Here is a 17,397-nt window from a genome sequence, read left to right as displayed (position 1 = left end):
TGCCCTTCTTCATCTCTTGTTACAGCCTTTAAAGTCTAGTTTGTCTGTTATAAGTATGGCTACTCCAGCTTTCTTTTGACTTCCAATATCATGATAGTTGGTTCTCTATCCCCTCACTTTCAATCTGAAGGTATCCTCAGGTATAAAATGAGTCTACTGTAGACAGCAAATAGATGGGTCTTGTTTTTTTACCCATTCTGATACCCTATATCTTTTGGTTGGAGCATTTAGTCCATTTACATTCAGTGTTATTATAGAAAGATATAGGTTTAGAGTCATTGTGATATCTGTAGGTTTCATACTTGTAGTGATGTCTCTGGTACTTTGTCTCACATGGTCCCCCCTAGGATCTCTTTAGAGCTGGTTTAGTGGTGATGAATTCCTTCAGTTTTTCTTTGTTTGGGAAGACCTCTTTCTCTTCTTCTATTCTACATGACAGACTTGCTGGATAAAAGATTCTCAGCTGCATTATTTTTCTGTTCATCACACTGAAGATTTCTTGCCATTCCTTTCTGGCCTGCCAAGTTTCAGTAGAGAGATCCGTCACTAGTCTTTTGGTCTCCCTTTATATGTTAGAGCATGTTTATCTCTAGCTGCTTTCAGAATTCTCTCTTTATCCTTGTATTCTGCCAGTTTCACTATGATATGTCATGAAGAACATCGATTCAAGTTACATCTGAAGGGAGTTCTCTGTGCCTCTTGGATTTCAATGCCTTTTTCCTTCCCCCACATAAAGGAAGTTCTCAGCTATAATTCCTTCAAGTACACCTTCAGCACCTTTGCCTCTTCCTCCTCTAGAATCCCAATTATGCATGTATTATTTCATTTAATTATGTCACATAATTCTCTAAGTCTCCCCTCATACTCCTGGATTTTTTTATCTCTCTTTCTCTGCTTCTTCTTTGTCTATAATTTTATCTTCTAATTCACCTATTCTCTCCTCTGCCTCTTCAATATGAGCTGTGGTCGCCTCCATTTTGTTTTGCAGCTCATTTATAGCATTTTTAGCTCCTCCTCACTGTTTCTTAGTCCCTTGATCTCTGTATTAGTAGATTCTCTGCTGTCTTCTATACTTTTTTCAAGACCAGCGATTAATTTTATGACTATTATTTTAAATTCATTTTCTACTATACTGCTTAAATTGTTTTTGATCAGTTCATTAGTTGTAGCTATTTCCTGTAGTTTCTGATGGGTAGAATTCTTCCGATTCATCATTTTGGAGAGTCCCTGGAGTGGCGCGGAACTGCAGGGTTCTTCCCCTGTGCTGTCTGGAGTAACTTCCATTGGTGGGTGGGGCTGCAGTCAGACCGGATATCTGCCCCCAGCCCACCGCTGGAGCCACAGTCAGACAGACTACTGTATACCTTATCTTCCCCTTTCCCAGGGGCAGGACTCACTGTGGAATGGTGTGGCCTCTGGGCTACTTGCACACTTCCAGGCTTGGGTGCTGCTTTGATGGGATCTGACATATTAGCCTGGATGGATCCACAAGATGCACAGGGGTGGGAGGGGCAGGTTCAGCTCGCTTTTCCTTTGGTGGTCCACTTCAGGAGGAGCCCTGTGGCACTGGGAGGGAGGCAGACCCATTAGAGGGATGGATCCTCAGAAACACAGCATTGGGTATTTGTGCAGCGCAAGCAAGTTCGTGCCAGGAACTGGTTCCCTTTGGGATTTTGGCTGGGGGATGGGCAAGGGAAATGGCTCTTCCCTGTGCCTTTGTTCCCCGCCAAGCTGAGCTCTATCCTGTGGGGCTCAACAACTCTCTCCCCCATTGTCCTTTAGCCCTCCCGCTCTCTGAGCAGCGCGGTTGAATTATAACATTCCAGATGTTAATTCCCACTGGCTGTCAGAACACACTCCATCCAGCCCCTCTGCTTTTGCAAGCCAGATTTGGGGGCTCTGCCCTGCTGGGTGGGCTGGCTGCACCTCCACTGCCTTTTTCCCTCCACCCAGTCCATGTAGCGTGGACCGCTTCTCCAACCTTCCTATCCACTTCTGTGGGCCTCTCGTCTATGCTTGGCTCCAGAGAGTCCATTCTGCTAGTCTTCTGGTGGTTTCCTGGGTAAATTAGGCAGATGTGAGTGGAATCTAAGTGATCAGCAGGACCCAGTGAGCCCAACGTCCTCCTACACTGCCATCTTCCTCCAGGACTAAGTAAATATAATCACAAATTTGAGAGGAGAGATCACAACTAACACCAGAGAAATACAATTATAAAAAAATATTTTGGAATTTATATGCCAAAAAATTGGTCAATCTGAAAGACATGGATAAATTACCAGAATGATATAAACTAACTAAACTTAAATGTGAAGAAATAGGAAACCTGAACAGACTGAAAGGAGCAAATAAATTGAATCAGTAATAAAAAACCTACTGACACACAAAGTCGAGGGCTTCATGGCTTCACAGGTGAATTCTACCGGATAATTAGAGTGTAAATATTCTATTTAAGTAGAATAGAATATTCTAGTCTTCTCAAACTATTCCAAATAATAGAAACGGAAAGAAAACTGCCAAACTCATTCTATAAGGTCAGTATGACCATGGTTCCAAACCAGATTAAACCCCACTAAAAACGAGACTTACAGGCCGTTAGCCCTAATGAGCATGGATGCAACAATTCTCAAGAAAATACTTTCCAATCGAATCCAACAATACATTAAAATATCACTTACCATGATAGGGTGGGATTTACTCCTTGGCTGTAAGGGTGGCTCAATATTCACAAATAAATCACTGTAATACATCACAGTAATAAGAGAAAGGATAACAACTATATTACCCTCTCAATCGAGGCAAACATAATAATAACTTTTGACAAAGTAAAACATCCTTTCTTGATAAAAACCCTCAACAAGGGATAGAGGAAAAATACCTCGACTCCATAAAGTCCATATATGAAAACCCCACAGCTAATATCCTCACTGGGAAAACAAATTTCCTCTAATGTCACGAACACAAGAATGCCCACTCTCATAATTCTACCTAACATATTCCTGGAAGCTTTAACCACACAAACAGACAACAAAAAGAAACAAGGACATTCGAATTGGAAAGGAAGAAGTCAAACTTCCACTCTTCACAGATGACATGACACTCTACATAGAAAACCCAAGACTCCACCAAAACATTGCAAGAACTGATACATCAGTTCAGCAAAGTCACAAGATAAAAAATCAACATACAGAATTCTATTGCATTTCTATACAGCAATCGTGAAGAAACAAAAAGACAAATAAAAAAAAAAAGAAATCCATCCCATTTAATATTGTACAAAAAATAATAGGATACCTAAAGAGTTCAAAGATCTATACTCTGAAAACTATATAACATGATGAAAGAAACTGAGGATGACAGAAAGAAATGGAAACACAGTCAATGTTAAGGATTGAAGGAGCAAATATTATTGACATGTCTTTGCTACACAAACAGGAGACTTCGTGATTGAAGGCTTCATGCTATATTACAAAGCTGTAGTCATCAAGACAGTATGCCACAAGCACAAAAGAGACACACAGGTCAATAGAACAGAAAGGTTAACCCAGATATGGACTCACAAATGTATGGTCCCCTCATCTTGGCTGAAACAGGAAAGAGTAAGTAATGGAAAAAAGACAATTTTGTCAACAAATGGTGTTGGGCACACCAGACCAGAAGATGCAGAAGAATGAAACCGAGTCACTTTCTTACCCCACACACAAAAATAAATTCAAAATGGGTGAAAGACGTAAACGTGAGACAAGAGACCATCAAAATCCTAGAGGAGAACTCAGGCAGCAAATTCTTTGACACTGGACATTGCCACTTCTTAGTAGACGCATCTCAGAAGGCAAAGGAAACAATAGCAAACATTCAAAACTGGGGCTCCATCAAAATAAAAAGCTTCTGCTCTAAAGAAACAAACAACTATACTAAAGGCAACCTACAGAATTGAGAAAGGTGTTTGCAAATGACAACTCTCATAAAGGCTTACTATCCAAAATCTATAAATGATGTATCAAACTCAACACCAAAAATACAACTAATCCAGTGAAGAAATGGGCAGAAGACATGACTAGACACTTTTCCAAACAAAGCATCCAGATGGCTAACCGACACACAAAAAGATGCTCAACATCACTCATCATCAGGGAAATACAAATGAAAATTACAATGAGAAACAACCTCAAACTGTCAGAAAGTCTAAAACTAACAACTAGGAAACAAGACATATTGATGAGGCTGAGGAGAAAAGAAAACACTTTTATACTCTTGGTGAAAATGCATAGTGTGGCCATTCCAGAAAACAGTTCAAAATCTTAAAAATGAAACGACCTTACACTCCAGCAATTGATCTATGAGGTATTCACCCAAAGAATACAAAACTTCTGATTTGAGGAGGTACATGCGCCCCAATGTTTACAGCAGCATTACCAATGAGAGCCAAAGTGAGGAAAGAGACCAAAAATCCACCGAGTGATGAATGTGCTATATGTATAGACTAGAATATTACTCAGTCAGAAATAAGAATGAAATCTTGCCATTTGCAAAGATGTTGATGTAGCTAGAGGGTATCATGCTAAGCGAAGTAAGTCAGTCAAAGAAAGACAAACATCATATGATTTCCTCATATGGGGATTTTAAGAAACACAACTAACCAAAATTTAAACACAAATTTAATAATTATAGTAGTGAAGAAAAAAAAAAAGGAAGGGAGAAATGTTGTCACAAATTTTCATGAACATGGAATCTAAGGTAGTGAGCCTAACTTCCTGAATTTACCCATTTTATCCCTAACTGGTCGTGGACATAAGTTAACATATGCATGAATTTTCACAGCAGTGCCAGGTGGGCTGGAACTCAAACTACAGCAACCCTTTCCAAATCCTATGTGCCCATATCTCATGGGCCGCTTGTCCAGACACCTGCACAAGAACCCAAGTTGGGCTTCAGCAGGGACCCACATCTGCAGAACTGGAAAGTCTGGAGAGATGACCCTTCCTGCCAGCCTGTAGGTTTCTTTCCCCAACCTTGTGTCTCAGCTCCCTTGTCTTCCTTTGCCTTTTCTTTTAAAAAGGACCATGTCCCCTGTTAGTGGTGTATGAAAGTGAGGGGCTATCTTTTCTATAAACATTCAATATGACAGATCACTTACATGGGAACCGAACAACAACAACAAAAAAACAAAAACCCAGCTATATGGTTCAGCCTGTCTTACACTCCTATCACCGAATGTGGCAGAGTACAAATAAACCTAAATATGCACTTCGTGAAACACTGTACAGCATGTTGGAAAAGCATTAGGGGATGAGGAGGCTGGAAGAATTCCACAAATGCAGATATGAACTCCCCTTTGAAGGAGAAAGAAAAATCATACCCCCAAACATGCAAGAGTAAAATAATTTTAGGAAATAGTTTCAGGAAATGATATAACATTTTAGTGTGTTCTATTCATGAAGTGTCTGACAGTGACAATGCATAATATGAATTTTCAGGGTTTTACATAGAATTGTGAAGGGAAAATCCTGTGTCAAGAACTAGGTTGTGTGCACAGAGCTCGATGGCTCCTGAGACATAGAGAAAGCCCAACACCTGGAAAGGGAAACGCGTTTTTTGACCCCAGGAGCACATCTATCATATGTGATGAGCAATCTGTCCAGAGAGACACACACAGAATCTCTTATGAAATTTGAAGTTCAATTACAGCATGACAACAGAATTGACCATATAGTTATCAAAAAACCATGCCATGAAACTGAGTTACTGGAGTCCATAAACTTAAACAACAAAACACTAAGTCACCAGAGACCACTTAGGGAACAATTCAACATTGAGAGAAACCAGAAAAAAAGACTTTTATTTACATTGTAAATCAGGAAATAAGTCGGGTGCCTGGGTGATTCAGTCGCTGTAAGCATCTACTTCAGCTCAGGTCGTGATGTCACAGTTCAAGAGTTTGAGCATCCTGTCAGGCTCTCTGCTGACAGCTCAGAGCCGGGAGCCTGCTTCAGATTCTGTGTCTCCCCTCTGTCTGCCTCTCCACCACTCACATTCTGTCTCTCTCTCAAGTATAAACATTACAAAATAGATATTAGTCACAATTAATCATCCTGAAAACCAAAATTAAAGCTCAGAACACAAGACCCATAAGAAGAAATGGTATAATTACATTTTGTGAAAATCGGATGTTTTTTTCTGCCAATGAGGAAATAGCAGTAAGACAAGTTACATAGGAAGAGACAATATTCACAAACTGCATAACCACCAAGGACCTGCATCGTGAATATGCTAAGAACCCTCAACAGTCAATAGGAAGAAAGGAAACAACCCTCTATAAAACAAGCACAGCCTTGCGTAGTAAACATCCCGTCCTAGAGGTTGTAGACACATTAGTAAGGACAGGAAAAGTCTCTTCACACCATCGATTGGCAAGGAAATTCTAATCAAGAATGCAATAGATGCCTTATGCACACACCCTGAGGGCTCAGGTATGAAGGGAACACTGGCAACACCATCCAGGTGAGCATGCAGCACTCTGGGGGCCTCAAACACTGCAGGTAGGAATAAAAAATGAACACCAGATCTGGAAAATCATTGGCTGTTACTCATGAAATTATACATGGATGACTTAACATGTAACCTGGAAATACCACTCCCGAGAACTTTCTCCAGAATGAAATCCCATGCTCTGAAAATAAATGGTGTGTACATATGTATAGTATCTTTCTTAGTGTTAGAAGCTAAGAATAAGTCAAAAGTCGTTCTAAATATAAAGGAATAAACCAAGTATAAAACTTCCATCAATGGGATGCTTTTCCACAGAAATGTGACACTATTGATGCAGACCTGAAACTAGGATAACCTCAAAGACATGATGTGAGGGAATGAAACTAGTCTCAAAGACTACAGAGGTGGTGTGGCCTGAGACATTCACACAGCCAGCCTAGATGTGACAGCCTAGGTGACAGTGTTTGGTTAGACTTTATCACTTTCTGACCCACCCCCACATGATAAATTCCTCTGCTGCATGTTGAATGTTGTCCTATGTTCAACAATGCTCTGATGTATGGAGTCTCCACAGACAGAACCTCACCACCTCGGACTTCTCTGAATGGAGAGTTGCTGAGAACAGAATCTCAAATGTGTTCTGAAAGCAGCTGTTCCCTCCACTGTCCCTGGCTCTTGCTCTCTCCTGCTGGTGAGCAGGAGTAGGTTAGGAATCCTCCACTGAAGCCATTTGTCTCCTGCACCTGACTCTCCCACAACATGAGGCCCAGACCTTCCTCACACTCAGCTGGAAATGAACTCGGTTGTACCAGAACAGATTTTCACCTTGGTTTAGTGGATTGCTCCAGGTCCCCCCTGCCCTGAGCAAAACTCTGAAGCTGCAGGTGGGGACAAAAGGAGGGATCAGTTTAGGGGCGGGTGGCACCTTTATTTCCTTGTGGCTTGCTTGTCCTGGTGGCATGAGATTCCTGCCATATAAGTCAGGTCTGGGGCGACCAGGCTCCCAGCATCCCTAGTGGACTGTGCCCAGGGCAAAGCCTCCATCCTGGAAGTGGGGCTGCATACAATGAGTCCCACATCTCGGTGACACCTGCAGGGGCTTGGCGTCAACAGCAAACAGCTTGGGGTCACTGACATTCTGTCCCTCTGGAAAAGAGTCCTCTGAACAGGAGCTGGGCACCGGGAACCCTGTGTATTGGCTACAACAATCTGGCGTGGGGGTTGCAGCCAGACTCAGTGGCACACGCCTATAGTCCTAGGTACTTGCACTGGATACTCCATTTGCCGAGGTGGGATGGGGAAGGAAAGGAACATACCTTAGCTCAAAATTCTAGCTGTTCCTTTTGTCAGTATAGTTTTTGGAATAAATGATTCCTAGTGGGCTGTATGCCAACAAGGCCATTTGTAGACACTTAACATACATTGATTTTTTTATTCAAATTCAAGTTAGTTAACATGCAATGCAATATTAGGTTCATGTGTAACATATGGTGATTCAAAATTCCCATACAACACCCAGTGCTCATTATGAGTGCACCCCTTCATCCCCATCACCTACTTCCCCAAACCCTCCATTCACCTTCCCTCTGGTAACCATCAGTTTGTTCTCTATACTTAAGAGTATAATTGGTGTGCTTACATGCTCCATGGGATAAAGCCATGACTCTTGATTTGGGCACATGTCTTGAACTCATGGTTCCTGAGATCGAGCCACACATTGGTTCCTGTACTGACACCACAGAAAATGCTTGGGATTCTCCTTCCCTCTTCCTCTGCCCCTCCTCCCATTTTCTCTCAGAAAAAAAACATTGTTAAAATGTTTATACTACCCAAAGCAATCTAGACATTCAATGCAAGTAATTCAAAGCAAATATCCCTCTCAACTAATCCCAGAATTTTTCACAGAGCTAGAACCAATAATTCTAAACTTATAATGGTTGAGGCCCCTGGGTGGCTCAGTTGGTTAAGAGTCTGACTTCGGATCAGGTCATGATCTCACAGTCCGTGAGTTCGAGCTCCACATTGGGCTCTGTGCTGACAGCTCAGAGCCTGGAGTCTGCTTCAGATTCTGTACCTCCCTCTCTCTCTCTGCCCCTCCCATGCTCATGCTCTCTCTCTCTCAAAAATAAATAAAAACATTTCAAAAATAAAATTATCATGGAACCACAAAAGACCCTGAATCCGCAAAGCAATCATGAAAAAGAAAAAAACTGGAGGCATCACAATTCTGGATTTCAAGCTATATTACAATGCTATAGTCAGCAAGACAGTATAGTACCTGCATAAAAATACACACAGAGATTAACGTAACAGATTGTAAAACCCAGAAACCGACCCATAACTATATGGTCAACTAATCTTTGACAAAGCAAGAAACACTATCAAATGGAAAAATGAGAGTCCCTTCAACAAGTGGTGTTGAGAAAACTGGACAGCAACATGGAATTGCAATGAAACTGGACCACTTTGTACAATACACACAAAAATAAATTCAAAATGGATGAAAGACCTAAATGTGAGACAGGAAACCATAAAAATCCTAGAGGAGGACACAAGCACCGTCTTTGACCTTGACCAGAGCAACTTCTTACTAAACATTGTCCCCAGAGGCACGGGAAACAACAGCAAAAATGAACTATTGGGATCTCATGAAGATAAACAGGTTCTACACAGCAAGGAAATAATCAACAAAACTAAAGGCAACTGACAAATGGGGGAAGATATTTGAAAATGACATATCAGATAAAGAGTTAGTATTCAAAATATATAAAGAACTTATCAAACTCAACACTCAAAAAAATCCATCATGGGTAAAGAAGATGTGGTATATCAATACAATGGAGTATGACTCGGCAATCAAAATGAATGAAATCTTGCCATTTGCAACTATGTGGATGGAACGGGAGGGTATCATGCTAAGTGAAATGAGTCAGTCAGAGAAAGACAAAATCATGTGACTTTACTCATATAAGGTCTTTAAGAGACAAAACAGATAAACATAAGGGAAGGAAAACAAAAATAATATAAAAACAGGGAGGGGGACAAAACAGAAGAGACTCATAAATATGGAGAACAAATTGAGGGTTGCTGGAGAGGTTGTGGGAGGAGGAATGGGCTAAATGGGTAAGGGGCACTAAGGAATCAACTCCTGAAATCATTGTTACACTATTTGCTAACTAATTTGGATATAAATTTTAAAAAATAAAAAACCAAACCTGTTAATGAAAGACAAAAAAGGAGAAGAAAATTACCTCCAGATGATCATGTCCACTATGAAAGCCGACATCTGACAGCATATTGAACAGAAAAATACGAAAACCATTCCTTCTACATCAAGATCAGACAATGATGATCACCCCCAACATAAGTATTCAACATGATAACGTGAAGAATAAACATGCTGCTTCAAACTATATCAACGTGTCACATTGCTGATTTGGATGAAAGTCACATGAGAAACAGCCAGTCCAAGGACACTCAGACCATCCTTTGTCCCTTGACAGCACGAAATAAATCTCCCCTGGGAAAACTCCCTTACCTGTTCCAGGAGGGAAGAACTATCCTTAGCACCAGAATAAGGAACACAGGGACAAGAAGGCTGTGAAAACAAACCTAGTTGCTTGTTGACTAATTAAATACCCCCAAACCCACACCTTTGCCTTAACTCTTGCCAAATTGAATGTTTTGTTGTCTGAAAGTCACAAGTGCCACCTGCTTTGTACATTCTCTGGGTGTCATATCATTAGGAAGGCCATGCACTTTCAAAATGAAATTTATCCTCCCCTTGAGAGCAGTCTTATGTCAATTGACTCCTTACACCAGGTAAAACCCCAGAAGAAGGGAAAAGCATTCTTGTGCTACAACTGAAAGAATTACTCACAAACTTTGGCAATAAAAAGAAATAAAAGACATTTAAAACAGTGAGAAGGAAGAAAAATTGCCTGTTTGCAGATGACATGATCTTAAACATAACAAAAGCCTAGAGATACCACAAAAAATATTAGAAGCAGTTTTTAAAAATGAGGAGACGTGCAGGATACATAATGAACAAAAATAAATAAAAAATAAACCACCTGTGATTCTACACACCAGCGTGGAAATATATGCAAAACAAAAAACAAAATTATAGAAGTGAAAATTTCACAGAAAAAAGTATTTGGGATTAATATCAAAAAGGATGTAAAATAATTGTAGAGCGAAAATGACCAATGTTGATGAAAGACATGTAAAACTGCACACGTGCCTGCAAATATACCTGTGCTCACCAATTAAAATTATTCATATTTTCACAGCACCATCCACACAAACTAATGTAGAAATGCGTCCCCAACCCTGTCGTTCACTTTTACAGAATCAAATCTAAGTCTGAATCTTGATATATATGTCAGAGGACATGCAAATAGTGCCCTCTCTGTAGCCCTCTGTAGGCCCTCTGCAGCCTGCAGCTGGGAGAGGAGCCCCAGCCCCAGGAGTCCCAGGTGTTCCCATTCTGTGATCAGCACAGAACACAGACACCTCACCATGGAGTTTGTGCTTGGCTGGATTTTCCTTGTTGCTCTTTTCATAGGTAATTCATGGTTAATTAGAGACACTGAGTATGTGAGTGGGTATGAGTGAGAACCAGTGGATGTGTGACAGTTTCCTGACCAAGATGTCTGGTGTCTGCAGGTGTCCAGTGTGACGTGAAGCTGGTGGAGTCTGGGGAGACATGGTGAAGCCTGGAGGGTCCCTGAGACTCACCTGTGTAGCCTCTGGATTCACCTTCAGTAGCAACAGCAAGGATTGAGTCTGCCAGGCTCCAGAGAAGGGGCTGCAGTGGGTCGCATATATTAGATATGACGGAAGGAGCACAAGCTATGCAGACTCCGTGAAGGGCCGATTCACCATCTCCAGAGACAATGCCAAGGACACGCTATATCTGCAGATGAACAACCTCAAGACCGAGGACACGGCCACATATTACTGTGCAAGAGACACAGAGAGGGGACCCCAATGGAAGCCCAGACACAAACCTCCCTGCAGGAGGGGATCAGCAAAACCAGGGGGGCACACACAATGCACAATTCTGGTTTGTGTTTCCAGAGGCAGGTGCAGATGGAGGTTATAGGCAGGTTTCCTGTCAGGGTTAGGGGCTTCCTCTCCACTCAGTAGTTTCCCCAGGGAGGCTCTCTGGACACAGGATTCTGTGTTTACCTACTAACTCTCTGAATTAGCAACTGTGTTGTCATAGGAAAACTACACTAACGTGCACAAAAGACACAGTTCTTTGAATTGCTTACTCCTGTCCCTCAATATGAGTGAATTGCAGATATCCTGAGGCACAACAGCTGAACATTTACAGGGGTCCCAGATGCACTCCCAGTGCAGCCAGGACCACAGGATCCCACAGCTCCTCCTTATCCTCACCCAGCCATTGTCCCAATAAAACAACTTGACACTTCCCACCTGGCTGTTGCTACACAGGACTTTAAATGAGCTACAGCTTTATGCCATTCCTCTAAAGAAGAGATAATTCATCTCCATTTATTAGGATTCTCCCGAGGCACAGGGCCCAAAGCACATTGGTTTACATGACTGAATACATTGATAAGCCCCACCTTCCACTCTCACATGCTGGAGACCCAGGAAAACCAGAGGTGTAATTCCCGTCTAATTCTGAACTACTCTCTAGTCTCACAACGTGGAAAGCTGATGATGTAACTCTCAGAACAAAGGCCAGAGGAGACCAATGTTCCAGTTCAAACAAGCACATGGGAAGTAAAAATGAGGAAATTCTTCCTCCCTCTGCATCAGATTTTCTTCAGAACCTTAATAGAGTGGGTGAAGCCGAGGCAGACAGAAACCATGGATAGAAATGCCAGTCTCTTCTGGAATAGTTACCAGACATCCACAGAAACAGTGGGGAAACTGGGCACCCATGACGCAGTCAAGATGACACATAAAGGTAATCAAGACAAGTCAACCTTCTGTAAATGTGCAGTTCAAAGACTGAAGGTTTAGAAGTCCATGCCATCATTGGGGTGGAGTCTGGTGGGTGTAGCAGTGCTCCAGGGGAGAAGCAGCCCTGTGGCCCACAGGGAGTGCTACAGTTTGAGGATCCCTGAGTCACATCGGGTGAGACAGTTACCTTCTTGGAGTGCATTTTCATGGGGCAGGAGAGCTGACAGGCACCGTTGCATTGCTCTGGTCATTAGCATAGGAGCCTCTGCTGAGAGCAGCTAAATGGACGCTGCTTCTTGTTGTTCTTCACCATGAACTCCAAGCCCAGTGTTCATGCAACTGCCCTTCTGGGATAACCAGCTCCAAACACAGCATAGCGAGATGCTCTCCCAGAGGATCAGTGAGATCACTGTCATACTGAGTTCATACAATCTGGTGTATTCAAACCCAGCTAGAGCTCCTGAGATAAAATGTAAGAGCCCTGAGATGCCAGGTGTGCCAATGGTTTCGACACAGACAGGATGAAGGCAGGGTTATGGGGTGTCCTTGGCGTACCCTGATGACTTCCATAGGCAAGATGGAACCCCATGCACTGAAGAGGGATGCTGCTATCATGGGAACTGCACTGACCACACTATGCACTGCCAAGAAATCTTTGCAAAATTCTGGAAAGGTGAAGATGTCTGCTATGCCATAAATCAAATAAGCAGCCGATATGGACACTGCACAAGACCCTGGGGAATTCAACGCTGAACCTGTTCCCACACAGACGTGCCGTGTGGAAGTCTGCAGTGTAGGATTGTCACACATTTCCCTCAGCTGCAAGAGCATGTTGGATTCCATCCATCTGAGATCTCAGGGTTCTGGTGTTTGTGGCTGAATTCACATAGGAGCACAGGAACAACCGATTTTGGTCATGTGAGAACTGGCACCCCCTATGCTCCTAGAAAGTTCTGTCAGGACACCTAATGCACTGGAAGTGTGGCTCAGCTGAATTGTGACTGTATCCCGGAGAAATGCAGTCACAGATGGTCGTGCGACAATAACAGGAACTGCCATTGCCACATAAGCTGGGATCCTCCGTGGTGCACTGGACGAGGCACTGGTGGGAGCACAGGCAGTGGACCCCTCCGAGAAGAAGGCGGCCAGTCAGGCAAACTCAAGAATCCCTGTTATATCTCACAGCGGTTTTTGGTCCCATTTAAGCCATAATAGCTGCATTCCTTGTGGCGTCGCCACAAATGTCAAATTATCAACCCCGAGAAAGTTAAGGGACTGATTGTTGCTGACGACAATCCATAAATAGCCTCCTGACTGCTGAACAACTATAGACAATCCAACTGGCACATGTGTGAAAATACAGTAATGAGGCTGCAGAGCTGACATCCATGTTTCGGGGGTCTGCAGGAGACACAGGGGTCCACAGGCACATCACGGCTCTGACACGCATCTCTCATGGCTCACTGACCACAACGCTGAAATAAAACTTAAACACTGCATGCTTGTGGCCTCTACGTATATATCTAAGCTTCCAAGAGCCCAAACTGAGCCCGAGGTTATGTGCAGAGGACTTGAGTCAGCATCTGGGTCTTGAACTAAGGTATATGCTTCCAGAATTAAGAGACGTTCACACAAGCTGTTTCAGGGACAAATTCATGAGTTGTCTCCAAAACTGTGCGGTTGCACACTGAACATTTTCTCATTCTCCAGGTAATCTGTCTTCCCCCAGTCCCAATGTGGGTTCAGGATAATGGAGGGCTACCACCCACCCACACTGGCTGTTCCACACTGGGGTGTCTGTGGGCTGTGAGGGAAGGGGACTGGCATTAGGTTCCACCTAGCACAAGCTGTGCCTCCCTGGAGACAAAATTTCCAAATGTGGGAGACTGAGACCGTGAGACTGAATGGAGCACCCAATGAAATAAATCAGACAGGCAGGCACAAGTGCCTACGGATGATCTGGCATCCAGTTGGAGCCCGAGGAATGTGAATCCCTGCTCTCTTTCTCTTGCCTACTTTTCAGTGAGTTTAAACTTAGATAAGGATCTGTCTAGGATTCCCACTGGTTTTCTGAGAGCCTTCTCGAATAACCACACAGAGGTGAGCCTGTGAAAAGTTAGGGACTTCAGCCCCATCAATTCTCAAGTAATCAGGTACTTGCTACCCTGTTTTCTGTGCCCTGATCACTGGGACTGTGGGAAGGAGGCTTGCCCTTCCCAAGGTCCTTGTGTACCCTTGCTTCTGGGCCCTGTGAGTGATAAATCCTGTGCCTCCATTTCCTTTGTTGGGGGTGCACGGAAACCCCACCTTGAGTCAGGAGGGCCCCATGCATCTCATGTATCCAAGGCCAGAGCTCAGATGCCTAGGGAGCTGCCTATCCACCCCCTGAGCAATGGCTCTTCCCTATTCCTTCAGCAGGATACAGTCTACATGTTCTTAATTTTGTACAACAGCTGGGGGCCCAAAACATTTGTCCCCAGGGATGGGATTGGGGGCCTAGGTGGTGCCCTCCGACAATGTGTTAGCACTGAAAATGGCTCACTCGTTTCTCACCCCCACATCTCAGCTGCTCTGGGAAGGAGCAGGAGCTTGCCGGTGGTCTGTAGCTTTGCTTTGGGCTGATGCCAGGTGTTGCCAGAAACCCCTACCCTAAGTTACCAGTGCCATAAAAGGTCAGACTCCCTGCAGAGACCAACAATCAGGCACCATCCTGGGGTTCCACAGGTGTGTATTTCCTACTCATCTCCAAGTGAGATATTGCTGGACACCGAAGACCATATGCCTAGATTAGTGTCGAAGAAGACGCCAGCTGCTGGGTCCACTGTGTTGCAGCCAGTACCCTGGTGTTGTGTTTGCTTAGCCATGCCTACCTAGTGATGGAGGCAACTCTACCAGGAGCATCATGTCTCCCTGGGCGGAGGACACAGCCAAGGCAACCTCCCCCTACTGGCTGTATTCGTCACTGCTGTTGACAATGGCTCCCTATGTGACAGGTGTTGAGGGGGACACTGCAGCATGGGAGGTGTAATCACACGTGTATGGAAAGAGTTAACTTCTATCCCAGGTCTTCAATACACCAACATATCCACGGACCAGTGTGAAAGAGAAATGGTGACAGGCACTACACCATCATGAAAATGCAAGGTTTCCTGGAATCATTTGTCCAAAGGGAGGGAGACAAGGACATTGATTGGCTCTAGTGGGTCTTCACAATTGGCTCCAAGCTGTTGCTTTAAGCACTTGACATACTACAGCTGTCTGGATTAGTCCAAGTGCCCCAGATTCATAAATCACTGAAAAGCTCAAGGTATCAGCAGCCTGTTTACTTAGAGACAACCTACGGAACTTCCAGTCTTTTCACTGTATCAAAAGGCTATGACAATCTCCCCAAGGCACATGGCAAGAGACACACACCAAGGAAAAAGGGGAGGGCTCTGAGGAAGAGGCTCCCTAGGGCCCCAGAGTCCACAGAGGTAGGAAGAAAGAAGCTCTGATTCTCCGGATTTGGATTTTTATGGCACGACAGCACAGGCCCACTGGGAGAGGTCAAGCCCAGGTGATGCAATCCAACTCTAAGATAGAATGGGGACAATTCAATGGGTGTGGGTTTTGGGTTTTGTTTTGTTTTGTTTTGTTTTTGCCTTATGTCATGCACCCATGAGCCCTTGTCCATTTCCACCTGGAGTAGAGGCACTTGACAACAGAATCTAAGGAGTTCTTCTTGAAGGTCCACTCTGATCTTAAGCCTTGTGCCAATACAGTTCATGGAAATATCAGCTTTAGTGTAGCAGGCATTAGCATGCATGCCATAGTCAGATGTGAAAAGGAGAATTTTCAAGAAGCCCAAGACTTCTTTGCTGCAAATGCTGACAGGATCACCACCTCCATAGATAGGAGAGTCCCAGCAATGCCCCATTCAAGGGGTGGAACTTCAACCTAGATCTCTTGCTCTAGAGATGATGCCCACACTTCTCTTTATGCACGGCTCTGAGAAGAGGGGTCCCTAATGACTTAATCTCAGGACAGCCTGAACACAAGTCGGAAATTTTGATCAGACTCTTTGGGATCTTCAAGAGAATGCTGTTGTTACCCTTCGGGTGGGTGCCATCAATTATCTGGACATGACAGCCCTGGTAGTGGGGATCTGGGATCCCAGTGGGTGGGGAGATGCCAAGGCCCCTGCCTAGGGACCTGGAGGTTTGTGGAGTATGTCCTTCCTCCTGGGACAACTGCCTCTACACTTCTGTAATTACCGTGTAGGACACAGACACAGACAACACTTTATTTCTCTCATTGACCCTGAAGCCAAGGTACAGTGCTTCCCAGGAACCCCTCCAAATATAAGTGTGGTGCCCTTTAGCTTACTAGGTATAAAGGGAGGGATAGTAGAAGGGTCTCAACATCCCTTTGATGTCACTATTGGAAGAATCTTTACTGAATCCCTTTTAGCAATGGTGGCCCCTTTGACCCTGCATTGTCTTGATAATGATGTGGATGCCCTCACATGCCATCAAGGACAGTGGGAACAAACCCAGTGCCTGGCTTTCCTGGGGGGAACTACATATCAGGAGTGTGTAGGACTGCAAATTGCACCCCCCTACATCCAATTAAGACAGTATATGCATATCAATATTGTGTGCAATAGAGGACTGAGTAATTGCACCCCATAATTCAGGATTTGCTGAAGAAGCGGGGACATTAAACACACCATTTCTCCTTTCAGTCTGCCCACTTGACGGGCATTAAAGCCCCCTCCTAACAGGTGGCGCTTTACAGTTGACTACTGAAATGTAAATGCCCAGCTGTCCATAAGATGGCTCACATTCCCAAGACTGTCTAGGTAGTTGAGGGTATCTCAAGGGCCACAGGGGAGACTCTGTCATGACTGAGCAAGACAGTATGTCCCATTCAGCATCGATGACCAAGGAGTCCCAGCCACAGTCTGCTCTCAACCTGTACATCTCTACC

The 17,397-nt window shown here is 43.8% G+C and overlaps 1 pseudogene; it reads left to right on the top strand.

The window, feature by feature from the left end:
* Positions 1 to 10,942: 10,942 nt before the first annotated feature.
* Positions 10,943 to 15,457, top strand: LOC131518050 (immunoglobulin heavy variable 3-74-like; annotated as a pseudogene).
* Positions 15,458 to 17,397: the final 1,940 nt, after the last annotated feature.

The sequence above is a fragment of the Neofelis nebulosa genome, chromosome 7 (genome assembly GCF_028018385.1).
Source record: "Neofelis nebulosa isolate mNeoNeb1 chromosome 7, mNeoNeb1.pri, whole genome shotgun sequence".
NCBI classification, from domain to species: domain Eukaryota; kingdom Metazoa; phylum Chordata; class Mammalia; order Carnivora; family Felidae; genus Neofelis; species Neofelis nebulosa.
Note: the sequence above shows the minus strand (reverse complement) of the source record. Positions and strands in the feature narration are given on the sequence as shown.